The sequence below is a fragment of the Rhinoraja longicauda genome, chromosome 1, assembly GCF_053455715.1.
Source record: "Rhinoraja longicauda isolate Sanriku21f chromosome 1, sRhiLon1.1, whole genome shotgun sequence".
Taxonomy (NCBI): Eukaryota; Metazoa; Chordata; class Chondrichthyes; order Rajiformes; family Arhynchobatidae; genus Rhinoraja; species Rhinoraja longicauda.
In genome coordinates this window covers 98,385,565-98,403,058 of record NC_135953.1, presented here as the reverse complement: position 1 = coordinate 98,403,058, position 17,494 = coordinate 98,385,565, and the positions used below count along the sequence as shown (strand labels likewise).

At 46.8% G+C, this 17,494-nt stretch overlaps 1 protein-coding gene across 1 annotated transcript in view; it reads left to right on the top strand.

Annotated features, from left to right (window-relative positions):
* LOC144595595 (bone morphogenetic protein receptor type-1B) overlaps nucleotides 1-17,494 on the top strand; it is a 369,976-nt gene that overhangs the window by 59,613 nt on the left and 292,869 nt on the right. The window lies entirely within an intron of this gene.

Below are 17,494 nucleotides of genomic sequence, written 5' to 3'. Positions count from 1 at the left end.
GATATTCTGCACTCTGTATCTTCCCCTTTGCTCTGCCTATTGTACTTGAGTTTGAACTGATTGCATCTATGTATGGTATATCTGGATAGCATGCAAAACTATGCATTCCACTGTACCATACATATTAACCCAAAAAACAAATGTTGTTACCATTATTACATACTGATATGCACAGGATAAGGAGGACAATATCTTTCCTCATGACATAGAGTTCATACAGCACAGAAACAGTCCCTTGGCCCAACCATGCCACTGAGCTGCCCTTGAAGTGCTGAAAAACCTTCAGTTGCTCTTTTTTACTTCCATTGATTGAGAGAATCAATCTGCAGATGATGGAAATCTAAAATAAAATAACAAAAAATGCTGGAAACACTCAGCAGGTCAGCCAGAATCTGTGGGAAAAAAACGGTGGCACAGTGGTAGAGTTGCTGCCTTACAGCGAATGCAGCGCCGGAGACTCAGGTTCGATCCTGACTACGGGCGCCGTCTGTACGGTGTTTGTACGTTCTCCCCGTGACCTGCGTGGGTTTTCTCCGAGATCTTCGGATTCCTCCCACACTCCAAAGACGTACAGGTATGTAGGTTAATTGACTGGGTAAATGTAAAAATTGTCCCTAGTGTGTGTAGGATAGTGTTAATGTGCGGGGATCGCTGGGCGGCGCGGACTCGGTGGACCGAAGGGCCTGTTTCTGCGCTGTATCTCTAAATCTAAAACAGTCAATATTTCATTTCATACAGCAAGAAAACAGGGCCTTTGACCCAACTCATCTATCCTGGCCAGCATGCCCCGTCTACACTAGTCCCACCTGCCTTTATTTGGCCCATATCCCTCTAAACCTTTCATATCCACGTAGCTGTCCGAATGTTTTTAAAATTGTTTTATTGTATCTGCCTTAATTACTTCCTTTGGCAGCTCACTCCATATACCCACCACTCTCTGCCGAGACCTACAGGATCTCCCGGTTGCCAACCATTTCAACTCCCCTTCTCCTTCCCATCCTGACCTTTCTGTCCAAGGTCTCCTCCATTGCCAGAGTGGGGCCACATGTAAATGGGAGGTACAGCACCTGCTATTTCGCTTGGATAGTTTGCAACACAGTGGTGTCAATGTTGAATTAACTTTTAAGTAACTCCTACCTACACTCCCTTCCACCCTTCCACCTTGCCCCCTTAGTCATTCCACAGTTGTCCACATTGTTTCTCTTGAGATCACACCTTCCCTACCCAACAATGGACCCGCCAGGCACTGCCCGGCCTGAGGTAATTTGTGGCTGGACCTGATTGCTCCTGGTCTTTTCTTGCCTCCACCACTTCACCTCCACCCCCCCCCCCCCTCCCCACCACACTGCCTACTTTCAGTCTGAAGAAGAGTCCCGACCTGAAATGTCACCTATCCTCTTTCTCTAGACATGCTGCCTGAGCCACTGAGTTATTCCAGCATTTTGCGTCTATCTTCGTTGTAAACCGGCGTCTGCAGTTCCTTCAAGAGTCAAGAGTGTTTTATTGTCATATGTCCCAGATCGAACAATGAAATTCGTACTTGCAGCAGCACAATTACATTTGTAAACATAGTACTCTGTAAGCTATATAATAAATGTGAAAAAAAAGTTCTGTATGTACACACATGCACGCACACGCACACACACACACACACACACACACACACACACACACACACACACACACACCTATGTACTTCTGAGCTTATTTGGAGCTCATCATTTACAGTGTATATAATTGTGGGGAAAAATGTAAATATCTAAAACTACATAACATTGCTGTCTGTGGGAGTTTACTTTGCTCAATTTGGCAGCTTAATTTCAAATTGTGGCTTTACTCCATTAAGGGTTCTATTGGCTGTAAAGTGCTTTGGGGCATCCTGTGGTTGTGAAATCCATTTTATAATCAACTAAAATAATCGTGGTTTTGTTCATTTCCAATAACACGAACAGTTTATCAGCCAAAGGGTTATATTGGTGCGGGTTTTGGGGGAAGGATTTGACAATGCAAATAACATTGAGGATTGAAGGCATGAAATCCAGTAAAAATGCCATTGCACTAGCTTACTTTCCAATGTTTTCTTTATCCTTAATTTGTGGTGAGATGGGGGAAAGTTTCATGGAGATGTGCGGGGTAAGTTCTTTTACACAAAGGGTGGTGGGGGCCTGGAATGCATTGCCAGAGGTGGTGGTGGAGGCAGATACAATAGTGGTGTTTAAGAGGCTTTTAGAAAGGCACGTGGAAGTGCAGAGAAAGGAGGGATATGGATCATGTTTAGACAGAGGAGATTGGCATCATGTTTGGCACAAATATCGTGGGCTGAAGGGCCTATTCCTGTGCTGTTCTATGTTCTGTGTGATCAGAACCACCTTGAAACATTGACTGGTTGAAAGATACAACATGGAACAAGGCCCTTCGGCCCACCGGGTCCATGCCGACCATTGATTATCCGTTCACATTAGTTCTATGTTATCCCACTTTCGCATACACTTCCTACACGTAAGGGGCAACGTATAGAGGGCCAATTAATCTGTAAATCCGCACGTCTTTGGAATGTGGGAGGAAACCGGAGCACCCGGAGGAAAACCCACGTGGTTACATGGAGAACGTGAAAACTCCACACAAACAGCACCCGAGGTCAGGGCTGAACCTGGGTCCCTGGCGCTGTGAGGCAGCAGCTCTACCCGCTGCGCCACTGTGACACCCATATGGTGGTGAGCTGCTTCTTGACCTGTTGCAGGTAGCACGAGTGATGGTGTCTGTTGGGGAGGGAGTTCCAGGATTTATGTCAAGCACCAATGAAAGCGCATCAGCAGATTACCTAATCAGGATGATGTGCGACATACAACATAGAACAGTGCAGCACAGGCCCTTTGGCTCACAATATTTATACCAATAGACAATAGGTGCAGGAGTAGGACATTCGGCCCTTCGAGCCAGCACCACCATTCAATGTGATCATGGCTGATCATTCTCAATCAGTACCCCGTTCCTGCCTTCTCCCCATACCCCCTGACTCCGCTATCCTTAAGAGCTCTATCTAGGTCTCTCTTGAAAGCATTCAGAGAACTGGCCTCCACTGTTCATCTCCGGCCTCATTGGCCTCATCTCCGTTCTAAATGGCCTACCGAACATGATGCCAAGTTAATCTAAACTCCTCTGCCTGCACATGATCCACATCCCTCCATTCCCTGCACATCCATGTGCCGATCCTAAACCCTCGTCAACGCCACTATTGTATCTGCCGAATCTGCCTCCACCACCACCCCTGGCAGCGCATTCCAAGCACCACCACCCCTCACCTACCCCACCCCCATCCCCCCACCTCACTACTGAAGAAGGATCCCGACCTGACTGATCCACTGAGTTACTCCAGTATTTTGTGTCCTTTTTTTGTAAACCAGTATCTGCAGTTCCTTGTTTCGTCCCCCCCCCCCCCAATAGACTTTAGAGATACAGTGTGGAAACAGGCCCTTTGGCCCACTGAGTCTGCGACAACCAGGAGTCATCCCATACACTAGCACTATCCTTCACACAAAGGAGAATTTACAATTTTACTGAAGCCAATTAACCTACAAACTGTACGTCTTTCGAATGTGAGAGGGAACCAGAGCACCCGGAGAAAACCCATGTGGTCACAGGGATTATGCACTAACTCCTTACAGACAGCACCTGTAGTCAGGATCGAACCTGGGTCTCTGGTGCTGTGAGGCAGCAACTCTACCGCTACGCCACCATGCCGCCCTACTCTGTGCAAATAAAAACCTGCCCCGCACATCTCCTTTAAACCTTGACCTTCTTGCTTTATAGTTCTTGCTTTATAGCTCTGCCCTGTAGTTTTGACATTTCCACCTTGGGGGAAAAAGGTTCTGACTGTCTACCTTATCTATACATAGTCATAGCATGGGAACAGGCCCTTCAGCTCAACTTGCCCACACCGACCAACATGTCCCATCTACACTAGCCCCACCTGCCTGCCTTTGGCCCATATCCCTCTAAAAATATCCTATCCAAAGTTTCATAAACGTTGCAAGCATGTACCTGTTTAAATGTTTCTTAAATGTTGTCGCTCACAATGTTGTACACTCCTATCAGACCTCCCCTCAACCTGCGGCATTCCAGAGAAAGTGATCCAAGACATAGTGGGGAGGGTTTGTGGAAACCTGGTGGTGGTCTTCTCTGTTTGTGGACCATGCCCTTCCAGGGGGTTATGGCCACAGGTTTGAGATGTTGTGAAAGTGGGTTTTGTAGATGGTGCATACATCGCTGTGTGATGTGAGGGGGGGGTGGGGGTTAATTTTTTGTTAAAATAATACAGACGCTGCCTTGGGGAACAAGGTGGTCGGTTAATGTACCTACGTCGTGGAGGCTGCTCAAACAACATTGCTTTGTTCGCTCAGGCTGAGAGTTTGTGTTGTCCACAGCTGTGCAGCAACCCAACATGGTCTCCTCAATTACAGAAAAAAGAGTATTATTCTGCATGGTAACTGGTAAAACAAGCAACTAAACCATGCTTTTACACTCTTGTCTCTTACGCCTAATTGACATGAATTTATGAGCCACCTATGGCTGAAATAAAATCTAATTTTAGTCTGCTTCTGGGAGGTCTGAGAGAGTGGGTACTCGCTGGATATATTTTATGGCCGTCATTAGAAAGACATAGGAGCAGAGTTAAGCAATTCAGCCCATTGAGGCCACTCATAAGTTCATGTCACATGAGCAGAATTCGGCCATTCATCCCATCGAGTCTGCCATCGAGTTAAATCATGGCTGATCTATCTTTTCTTCTCAACCTGATTCTCCTGCTTTCTCCCCATAACCTTTGATATCCGTACTAATCAAGAACTTGTTAATCCCCTCCCCCACTTTTAGCCACTGGGAGTCCACAGTCCACAAAGTGTGGTACTTTCAGGGCGACTCAACTGGTCCAGCTGCTCTCTCACAGCGCCAGAGACCCGGGTTCGATCCTGACCTTGGGTGCTTGCTGTCTGTGCGGAGTTTGCACGTTCTCCCTGTGACTGCGCGGGTTTCTTCCGGGTGCTCCAGTTTCCTCCCTCATCCAGAAGACGTGCAGGTTTATTGGTTAACGAGCCCTCTGTAAATTGCCCCCAGTGTTGGAGGAAGTGGATGAGAAAACAGGATACCAGAATTTGTGTCAACGGGTGATCGATGGTTGGCGTGGACTCGGTGGGCCCAAGGTCCAGTTTCCGTGCTGTATCTTTCACTCAATCAATCAAGCGGGTTGTGCGTTCATTGAAAAACAATAGATTCACATGATGGCTGTGAAATGTGGAACTAATGAGCTCAATTAATTTTGTTTTTTAGTGGTCATTTTCAGTGATGACCAAAAATAATCAGACAATGGTCAATCAAATTAGTGAACTGGAATGGACTTCATGGACATGATGTGTAAGCAAGCATCAGGGCGGCATGGTGGCGCAGCGGTAGAGTTGCTGCCTTACAGCGCCAGGGACCCAAGTTCGATCCTGACTGCGGGTGCTGTCTGTACAGAGTTTGTACAGTACGTTCTTCCAATGATCGCGTGCGTTTTCCCTGGGTGCTCCGGGTTCCTCCCACATCCCAAAGATGTACTTGTTTGTAGGTTAATTGGCTTTGATAAAGACTGTAAATTGTCCCTAGTGTGTAGGATAGTGCTAGTGTATGAGGTGATCACTGGTCAGCACAGACTCAGTGGACCGAAAGTCCTGTTTCCACTCTGAATCTCTAAACTAAACTAAACTAAACTAGCGAATGGGGTGATCGTGGTCAACATGGACTCAGTGGCTGAAGGGACTGTTTTCACGCTGTATCTCTAAACGTATCTTTCTTCGGGTGTTCTGGTTTCCTTCCACATTCCAAAGAAGCACAGGTTTGTAGGTTAATTGGCTTCTGTAAATTGCCCCTAGTGTGTAGGATAGAACTAGTGTATGGGTGATCCCTGGTCGGCACGGACTTGGTGGGCTGAAGGGCCTGTTGCCACGCTGTATCTCTAAACGAAAACTAAATCCTCCACTCTGCATACGGTGGTGGAAATCATCCTGCTTTTTGTTGGGAGATACTGCTGTAGTCCAGGCTGACTCTCCACAGAGTCAATGAGCAAATAAACTTCTGTTTGCTCTTGAAGCAGTCTGCAAGTTATAAAATAGACCGCAGCGAGTCTAGCCACAACCCCATCCCAGCAAGCTGACTGGCATGTTCATGTCAAAGTTCACTATGTTAGACACTTAAACAGTGTCCCTAGAGGTTTTGCGAGTAAGATCGAAACAGAAAAAGCTGGAAATACTCAGCAGGTCAGCCTGCAACTGTGGAAAGAGAAACAGAGATAATGTTGTAGGTCAACGACCATTCATCAGACGGTTCACACTAGTTCTATGTTATCCCACTTTCTCATCTATTCCCGACACACTGGGGGCAATTTTACAAAGGCCAATTAAACCTACAAACCCACACGCCTCAGTCAGGCATACTCTGGCAATATTGAAAAGACATTACTATAACGCGTAGAAACAAAGAACTACAGATGCTGGTTAATACACGAAAGGACACAAAGTGCTGGAATAACTCAGTGGATCAGGCAGCATCCCTGGAGAACATGGATAGTTGACATTTCGGGTTGAGACTATGTCACCACTTTTACGATACGACATTTTAAAGACATTTGGATATGGAAAAGAAATGCATCGAGGGATATGGGCTAAACGCAGGCAGCTAGGGCTAGTGTGGATGTGACAGGTGTAGGAAGGAACTGCAGATGCTGGTTTACAGCGGGACAAGCAGCATCTTTGGATAAAGGAATGGGTGACATCCCCTTATATTTCGCTTCGAATATTGACTTCTCTAACTTCAAGTAACCCTTGGTTTCCCTATCTCTCCATCCCTCCCCAACCTAGTTCACTAGTTCAACTAGTCTGACTGTCCTCTTGATTAAATATTATATTTGTATGCTTTGTTGTCACCTTCCCCAAGCTAATAATGATCTATTCTACATTTTCCTTGAGCTTTGATGTCTCATTTTCGCACCTTACCCTTCCATATCTCTGTGTGTCTCTCTCTCCCCTGACTCTCAGTCTGAAGAAGGGTCTCGACACGAAACGTCACCCATTCTTTCTCTCCAGAGATGCTGCCTGTCCCGCTAAGTGACACCAGCATTTTACGTCTATCTTCAGTGTGGATGGGACATCTTGGTCAGCATGGGAAATCCAGGCCGAAGGGCCTGTTTCCGTGCTGTACGACCCTTTTACATGAAAAGGTTATTATGTTTCTCTTCCCACAGCTGCTGCCTGAGCTGCTGAGACTTTGCAGTCTTTCATGTACAGGCATATTTTGTTTAGTTTAGTTTAATAATCAATACAGTCTGGCAGCGTTCAAGAAATGCCATGTTGCACATGGCCATTTGGTCAACCAGTCAGGGGCAAACTTCCTAGCAATGACCACTCTCCATTGTGAATTAACAGCACCTGGCAGCATTGCCTGATAACAGCTGGGAAGAAACTGTGGGCCAATGGACTTGTTCCTGCGCTGTACTGTCCTAAGTTGTATGTTCTTAATTTATGCGGTTCGCTTGTATTGCCCATCCTTATTTGGCCTTGAGAGACTGATTGAAAGAAGCCATGTGTGTAAACTGTCCAGCTTACTTGTAACTCTGTTGCGTGCTATCCAGTCAGTGGAAAAAACAATACATGATTACAATCGAGCCATCCACAGTATATAGATAGAAGATAAGGGAATAATGTTTAGTGCAAGGTAAAGCCAGCAATTTCTTTGCTCTTCCGAAGAAACATTTATTCATCTAAAAAATGTTTGATTCAACGATACTTTATTATCACATGTGTCTAGCTAGGTACAGTGAAATGCTTAGATTTAGATTTAGAGATACAGCGCAGAAACAGGCCCTTCGGCCCACCAGGTCTGCGCCGCCCAGCGATCCCCGCACATTAACACTATCCTACACCCACTAGGGATAATTTTAAAAAAAACATTTGCCCAGCCAATTAACCTACAAACCTGTACGTCTTTGGAGTGTGGGAGGAAACCGAAGATCTCGGAGAAAACCCACGCAGGTCCCGGGGAGAACGTACAAACTCCGTACAGTACAGCACCCGTAGTCAGGATCAAACCCGAGTCTCCGGCGCTGCATTCGCTGTAAGGCAGCAACTCTACCGCTGCGCCACCGTGCCGCCCTTGCGGTAAAGTCATACAGCAGACCTCATCGAGGCAGTACACAAGCGTTGCCATGATTTGGGCGACAAAGTTACAAAGGTTGACTAAACAGTCCTATCGACTGTCTGCCGTTGCATGTAGCAGCAGCTCCCCCCACCCCCGCCCCCCAACCCCCCACCCACTCCTTGGTAGCTCTCCCACGGCCCTTCTTGTTCTCTGATGTAGATTGAAAATAAACCCCTGACAGATAGCGAGGGGCAAAATGCAGAGGCTCAGATTAATAAGAGAGTCAAGAGGGAAAAGAGTGTTTTATTGTCAGATGTCCTGAAACGGTGCAATGAAATTCTTACTTGCAGAGCACTAAAGATCTGTAGACAAGTGTAGGAAGGAACTGCAGATGTTGGTTGATACCGAAGATAGACACAAAGTGCTGGAGTAACTCAGCTGGTCAGGCAGCATCTCTGGAGAAAGGGAATAGGAGATGTTTCGGGGCGGAACCCTTCTTCAAAGATATGTCAACGTTGCGCTCCATAAAACCCATAGCATGAGAAAAAAGGCCCACATTTGAAGCATCTTTGTTGCAAAGAAAAAGTTGTGGTTCCCATGTGTATAGAGGAATTCAAAGCAACAAATCAGTCATTGATTCAAATATCCCAGAACACAAAAAAAAAAGTGAGGATCGGAGAATGGAATGAAATATAAAAGTTTAAAATTAATGGAGAGTGTTAGAGTGCTTCCTTTTGATGAAGGGCAGATGTAATTTACAATATTCAGCGTGATTCATCCTGGCTAGATTATCTCAGTTTTGCTGTCAGTGGAGTCAGCCCTGAGCAAATAGCATAAATCTCCTGGTGTTAGACATGTCAAGGCCAAGACCACAAAGGACAGGCGCGTTGCTTTGGAGTGGCGGCGAGCTCCAGTTAAACAGTGCCTCCATTGGTCTGTGACTCTGTGCAGCAGGGGTTAGTGACCACAGTGAACACAGTCTCGAGCCCAAAACGTCACCCATTCCATCTCTCCAGAGATGCTGCCTGTCCCGCTGAGTTACTCCAGCATTTTGTGTCTATCTCTGGTTTAAACCAGCATCTGCAGTTTCTTCCTACACATTTTGTCTGCTCCACTGTGAGATCTCCTCAAGGTGTGTCTACTTTGAAGTTCTCCTCCTCTCTCCATCACGAGTTCTGCAGCACCCTCTCTCGCTGCTCCTCCTCTGTGATTCCTCCTGCTCTCCGACTCTACGATCTTTCATTCACTTGTTCAGTATCGGTCTCCATCATCGTCCATATCTCTCGTTTCCCTTTCCGGTGACTTTCAGTCCGAAGAAGGGTCCCGACACGAAACGTCACCCATTCCTTCTCTCCAGAGATGCTGCCTGTCCCGTTGAGTTACTCCAGCATTTTATGTCTATTGTAACGGACCGCAGATAGACCCAAATGCAGCACACGGAACCAAGGAAGTAGTTTTAGAATTAGCTTTATTTCTACCTGCTCGTGGTCGGGGGCAGAAGACTGAGGCGTTCACCAGGGCTACGACGAGGCATGAAGGTCGGGACGAGGCATGAAGGTCGGGAGCAGGCAGGGTCGGCAACGGGGAAATCAGTCCAAGAGAGAATGCTGGCAAGTCTTGCATGAGGGCTAAGAACAATCTGGCAAAGAGTGTGTGTGCAGGAAGGGTTTATATGCTGGCTTGATTGGTGATCTGGAGCAGGTGAGTGAACAGGTGAGGGGAGTTGGCTTAACGTGGTGGGCGTGGCTGGCAGGTGAGTGAACAGGATAGACTGTGACATCTATCTTCGGTTTTAAACCAGCATCTGCAGTTCCTTTCTACCAAAACTGTGTTTGCTGCTCGACCAAAGTAGTACTGAGGAGGACCAGAAGTACAATCAGGTAATGTCCAACTCAAAACAGAGTTACAACCGAGGCTTCCGAGGCCGACTTTGCGGGCCGGTATCTTGGCTCCCGGAGGCCCAGGTGGGTTTGTCCGGTACTGTTCGACTCCTCTTGGTATTGTGATAATCCAGAAAGGCACTGGAACCAAGGGTGCCGGAAAATCGGTGGTGGACCTGTACTAATGCAGAAAAGCCCCAGGTCAGTGCAACCAAGTATAGTTGCTGGTTTAGTTAGTGTTTTGTAGTGTTCATCTTTCTATTAATTGCATTAGCGCTTATGCGCACTTAAGATCAAAGGAGAAATTGTTTACCCGATTGATGAGTAACCCTCAGTAAATTGTCCGGGGTATTGCCCGGGTATGATCTACCTGCGGTTTAGGGTTATTGGTTTACTATTCTCACACGTACTTAGGTACCGTGAAGCACTTTGTTGTGCATGCTATTCAATCAGATCAGATATACCACACATGGAATCAATCGGTTCAAACTCAAGAACAATCGATAGAGCAAATATAGAGAACTATAGAATATAGTTCTCAGCATTGTAGAGCATCAGTTTGAGAGACAAAGTCCATTGTCCTCATTGGGGTAGAGGTGAATCGAAGAGTGCCCAATCCAGTCAGATAATAATATACATAAATACAATCAAGTCAAGCTCAAGTACAATAGGTAGAGCAAAGGGGGAAAATACAGTGCAGAATATAGTTCTCAGCATTGTAGCGCAACAGATCCATGGACAAAGTCCAATGTCCGCAATGGGGTAGGGGTGAATTGAACAGTGCCCAAGCTTATGGAAGGACCGTTCCGAAGACTGATAACAGAGAGGTTTGGCTGCTCTGCAGCTGTCGTGCTGTCGTCTTTTTGCTGCTGGCAGTAATTCGGTGTAAATCGCGAGAAAATTGGAAACACGTCAAGCGAGGTTTGTTTTGTTGAAATTTCCTCTCTAAGAGGATAGTGAATCTGTGGAATTCTCCCCATCTGAAATACTGGAGGTATGATCGTTAGATATATATTTTAAGATGGAGATAAATAAATATTTGAAAGATCAAGGCGTTGAGGCTTTTAGTTAAAATTGATTGAGCAATACAACATGAAAACAGGCCCTTTGGCCCATCGGGTCCATACTGACGATTGATCACCCGTTCACACTAGTTCTATGTTCCGCTGACTGGATAGCATGCAACTGACACAGAAGAAATCAGCAATGATCATATTGATTGGAGGGACAGGAGTGAGGGGCCGAGTGGCCTTCATGTGCTGTTATTTTCTTGTGTATGCTTCCCGATCCTGCACACACCTCCCAGCCCTCTGTTCAACAGGCAGTGCGATGTTTAATATTTCGCCAACTGCAGATAGAGTTCAAACATATTTCAACAAAAAGGGATGCTGGAAATCAGAAATAAAAACAAAAAATGCTGGAGTCACTCAGCAGTCAGGCAGCATGTGGGGAGAGAGACACGGGGTTAACGTTTCAGGTCAGCGAGTTGATGATAGGTGATCTTTACTCTCTCTCTCCGCACGCGCACACACACACACACACAGCCATTTACACATCACAGCACATACACACACACACAATCATAGAAACATAGAAAATAGGGATGCTGCCTGTCCCGCTGAGTTACTCCAGCATTTTGTGTCTACCTTCATAGAAACATAGAAAATAGGTGCAGAAGTAGGCCATTCGGCCCTTCGAGCCTGCACCGCCATTCAATATGATCATGGCTGATCATCCAACTCAGTAACCTGTACCTGCCTTCTCTCCATACCCCTGATCCCTTTAGCCACAAGGGCCACATCTAACTCCCACTTAAATATAGCCAATGAACTGGCCTCCACTACCTTCTGTGGCAGAGAATTCCACACTTGCACGTGCACACACACCCAGACTTTCATCACACACGCGCCCACACTTCTCACACCCACATGTGCTCTCGTGCACCCTTTTATACATCACATCCATACACATACTGTACACACAACAGACAGACACTCACACCCACATATCTGCACACGCCTACTCTCACGTTCACACACACACTCGCACTCACACACACACACACACGCAGACACACACAGCACAGATACACACACCTAAAAAACTATACGCACTCACACATCTACACACCCACGCACTGTCACACCCACACTCTCACACCAACATATCTACACACACGCCCATGCACATTCACATCTACTCACACCCGCACTCTCACACCCATGTATCTATGCGCACACACACACCCATACCCACACACACTCACATTGTGCATATCTACACAAACACAGACACACACTCACACACACACTCCCGCATCCACACGCACACACACACACACTGTACCTGTTGTACCGGGAGAAGCAAGCTGTGTAAAACGTGTGAGGCAATGGAGGCAACAGGTTACAGACTGAAGGCAGCTGGAGTAACTCCAACAACAGCTGACATCCCTACGAGAGATGCACCTTATCTACTTCTCCCTGCTTGACAGACACCAGTTATTGAGCAGACGAATGAAGCCTCGTGTTCCAATTGTAGCTTTCAACAGCTCGGCAAAACCACAGTTTCACTCTGCCCAGTGACGCCAGTTCAGAAGACCACCCGTGAAGTTACATACCAGCAACCCCGCTGCAGTATTGTGATAGTCTAACGTTACCCCACCCCACCTCGCTATTCTACCTTTGCCAAGCCACAGAATCAATCTGGATGGCTTTCACTAAAGCCCAGTCTTGCTCCCATTTATAATATAGAGCGTAGAACAGTACAGCACCAGAACAGGACCTTCGGCCCACATTGTCTGTGCCGAACACGATGCCAAGGCCAACGAAGGAGGGTGAGGGGTGATCTGGTAGAGCTGAACAAAATCACGAGAGGAATAGATGGATTAAACACACCCTTCTTCAGATTGATAGAACTGATTGGATTCTTTAGACTTTAGTTTACCCACAGGTGGCTTGATTAGTAAATTATTTATTGGGAACATTGTATAATGTGGCACGGTGGCGCAGCAGTAGAGTTGCTGCCTTACAGAGCTTTCAGAACCAGGTTCAATCCTGACTACGAGTGCTGTACTGTACGGAGTTTGTACGTTCTCCCCATGACCGCGTGGCTTTTCTCCGAGATGTTTGGTTTCCTCCCACACTCCAAAGACGTACAGGTTTGTAGGTTAATTGGCTTGGTATAAATGTAAATGTGTGTGGAGGATAGTATTAGTGTGTGTGGATCGCTGGTCGGCGTGGGCCGAAAGGCCTATTTCCGCTCGGTATCTCTAATGAACTAAAATAGAAATATTGTGTGTAGGGAGTGGATGCGCAAGTGGGATAACGTGGAACTTGTGAGGACAGGTGATCGATGGTCGGCGTGGGCCGCAGGGCCAGTTTCCATGCTGTCTTTCAATCAATCAATTGGCCGGGGATGGTGAAGTATGCTTTTAGCAGCAGATTAGTGGCCAGATGGTCTTCGACAAGCACCCAAGTGTTGAGACTTGAAGTCGTTTCTTAGATGTTGCCTCCAGCAGTGCGGCACTCCCTCGACAATGCTACAGTGGTTGGTCTTCCTGATGTAGAGTCTCAAATCCGGAACATCTGGCTCCGAGCCGTGGACGGCAACCAGCTGTTCACAGCTGGATTTAATCTGCTCACCAGAGATCCATGAGAGGAATAAATTGGGTAATGCACAGAGTCTCTTGCCCAGAGTAGGAGAATCGAGAACCAGAGGACATAGGTTTAAGTTGAAGGGGGTGGGGGGGGGGGGGTGTTTGGAATGAGCTGCTGGAGGAAGTAGTTGAGGCAGGTACTATCGCAACATTTAAGCAACATTAAGACAGGTTCATGGATAGTTCGGGTGTGGAGGGATATGGGCCAAACACAGGCAAGTGAGACTAGTGTAGATGGAACTCCATGCCTCTTGCCACCTGCAGAAGTGTTCAGATGACTATGCAATTGTGGGCTGCATCAGTGAGGGGAGGGAAGCTGAACACAGAGGTATAGTCAACGACTTTGTTGAGTGGTGTGGGCTGAATCTCCTGCAGCTCAACACCGACAAGACTAAGGAGTTGGTGGAGGACCTCAGGAGGAGAGGAATACCCTTGTCCCCTGTCTCCATCAATGGTGTGGATGTTTACCAGGGAGTACAAATACTTGGGAGTGTACCAGCCAGTTCCGCTCCATCAACGTCTGCAGTGATTTGCTGCAGATGTTCTACCAATCGGCGGTAGCCAGTGCCATCTTCTTCGCTGCCGTGTGCTGGGGCAGCAGGGCGAAGGCTGCGGACGCCAATAAGATCAACAAACTCATCAGGAAGGCTGGCTCCGTCCTGGGGGCGGAGTTGGATTCTTGGGAGGTGGCCTTGGAGGGGAGGATGCTCCTCAAACGAGAACATCTTGGACAATACAGCTCACCCCAACCATGACACACTGGTCAACCTGAGGAGTACCTTCAGCAACAGACTGGTTCCACCAAGATGCAGGACAGAATGCCACAGGAGATCCTTCTTCCCTGTGGCTATCAAACTGTACAACTCCTCCCCCTTCTGTCGTGGGGTAGACTGAGACTGAAACTGACCCCCCCACCTCCTCAATCTTTGTACATCTCCAAAGCCTCACCACACATCACTTTAATTTCATGTTTCATGTATTTTGTGTTTTTTTTTATCACTGTTGGCAAATTATTTTCCCTCCTGGGATAAATAAAGTTCGATCCTATCGTATCATCGTATCGTATTGTATGTTGGTCGGTGTGGGCAAGTTGGGCCGAAAGGCTTGTTTCCGTGCTGTGTAACTCTATGACTCTATGAGGTTAGGATCGAAGGGAAAAACGGAGAGAGCTGAGGGTGGCAGATTTCATATCCAGGTGTCAAACCGTTCACATCTTCAAATTCTTCAGTATTCCAAGAAAATGATGCACACATACTTTCCATTTTCTGCTATTTTTATAGGGAGTAATTTAAAACATGATATTCTGTACAAATGTGAAAGTAACTGCCTTCTCTCAGTGTATGGAGACGCCCTCTCTGTGTGAAGGTGCAAGTTTAGTTTAGAGATACAGCACAGAAACAGGCCCTTCGGCCCACCGAGTCCTTGCTGACCAGTGATACCCGCGCACTTGCCCTATCCTACAGACACTAGAGACAACTTACAATGATATCAAGTCAATTAACCCAGAAAACTGTATATCTTTGGAGTGCGGGAGGAAACCGGAAATCCGGGAGAAAATCCAACCAGGTCACACAGCGAACGTACAAACTCCGTACGGATACGCTCCCGTGGTCAGGATCGAACCTGGTTCTCTAGCACTGTAAGGCAGCAACTCTAACACTGCGCCACCATGCCACAAGTCTCACTCACCAAATATTAAGCCTACAAGCTGTGAGATATGTAGAAACAAGGAACTGCACAGGGTCACAGCGGTAGAGTTGCTGCCTGACAGCACCAGAGACCCGGGTTCCTGACAATGGGGGCTGTCTGTACGGAGTTTGTACGTTCTCCCTGTGACAGCGTGGCTTTTCTCTGGGTGCTCCGGTTTCGTCCCACATTCTGAAGACATTCAGGTTTGTAGGTTAATTGATTTAAGTAAAATTGTAAATTGTCCCTGGTGTGTCGGGTAGTGCTAGTGTGTGGGGTGATCGCTGGTTGTCATGGACTCGTTGGACCAAAGGGCCTGTTTCCATGCTGAATCTCTAAACTGAACTCCAATCTAAACTGAACTAAACTGCTGATGTTGATTGTTGGTGGTATATACAAAAGACACAAAGTGCTGTGGAATTGCAGATGCTGGAATCTTATATTGAACGCAAAGTGCTGGAGTAATTCAGAGGGTCAGGCAGCAAGGTGATGTTTTAGGTTGGGACCATTCTTCAGACTAATTGTAGTAAGGGCGGAGAAAACTGGAAGATGGGTGGGGGTCAGAGCAAGCCTGGCAAGTGATTTTTTTTTAGATTTAGAGATACAGCGTGGAAACAGGCCCTTCGGCCCACTGGGTCTGCGCCGCCCAGCGATCCTCGCACATTAACACTATCCTACACACACTAGGGACAATTTTTACATTTACCCAGTCAATTAACCTACATATCTGTACGTCTTTGGAGTGTGGGAGGAAACCGTAGATCTCGGAGAAAACCCACGCAGGTCACTGGGAGAATGTACAAACTCCGTACAGACGGCGCCCGTAGTCAGGATCGAACCTGAGTCTCCGGCGCTGCATTCGCCGTAAGGCAGCAACTCTACCGCTGCGCCACCGTGCCGCCCCTGCGTGATGCAGCTCCATAAATTTGGACTGGGATTGTTTTCTCTGGAACAAGAATGGATCGACTGGGCTTATATTTACTGGAATTTAGAAGGATGAGAGGATGTCTTATAAACAGATAAAATTCTCAAGGGATTGGACAGGCAAGATGCAGGAAAAAATTTCCAGATATTGGGGGAGTCCAGAACCAGGGGTCACAGTTTATGAATAAGGGGGTAGGCCATTTAGGACTGAGATGAGGAATTCTCTGCCTCAGAAGGCAGTGGAGGCCAATTCACTGGATGTTTTCAAGAGAGAGTCAGATATAGTTCTTGGGGTTAATGGAATCAAGGGATATGGGGAAAAAGCAGGAATGGGGTCTGATTTTAGATGATCAGCCATGATCATATTGAATGGCGATGCTGGCTCGATGGGCCGAATGGCCTACTCCTGCACCTATTTTCTATGTTTCTATTAGAGGTTTATGGGAGACTTGATAGAAGTATATAACATAATGAGAAGCGTAGATAGAGTAGACAGTAGAACCATTTTCCCAGGTTGGAAATGTCCAACACTAGACAGCATAGCTATAAGGTAATAGAGGGAAAGTTTCAAGGAGATGCAAGGGACAGTTGTTTACACAGAGGGTGGTGGGGGCCTGGGACACTTTGCCAGGGGTGGTGGTGGAGGCAGATACAATAGTGACATTTAAGAGGCTTTTAGATAGGCACATGGAAGTACAAAGAATAGAGGGATATGGATCACCTACAGGCAGATGAGAACAGTTTAACTTGACATCATGTTCGGCACAACACATTGTGGGCTGAAGGGCCCGTTCTTGTGCTGTACCATTCAATATTCTATGTTCTGTGAAGGCTGGATCCAGGTGAGAGGATTTATTGGCAGATGGGTGGACAAAGGCAGAGATGAAAAGGTGATGAAAAGAGATTAAAGGTTGTTAATGAGTGGAGAAGAGGCTTGAAAATGCAGTGAAATGTAAAGACGGAGGAATATACTCGGAAAGGAATGGGGAGGGAGGGGGTGGAAGGAGCGTGGAATGTTTGGAGAATGGGTGGGCACCGCGGTCTGGAAAGAGGGGAGTGCGTGGGGAGCGGGAAAGAATAAAAACAATGGTAAGGTTGTCTGAGCTTAAATTGGACAACTCAATGTTCATACTGTGAGGTTGTAAAAATACCCACAAATGTGGAAGCTTTGGAAAAGTCGCAG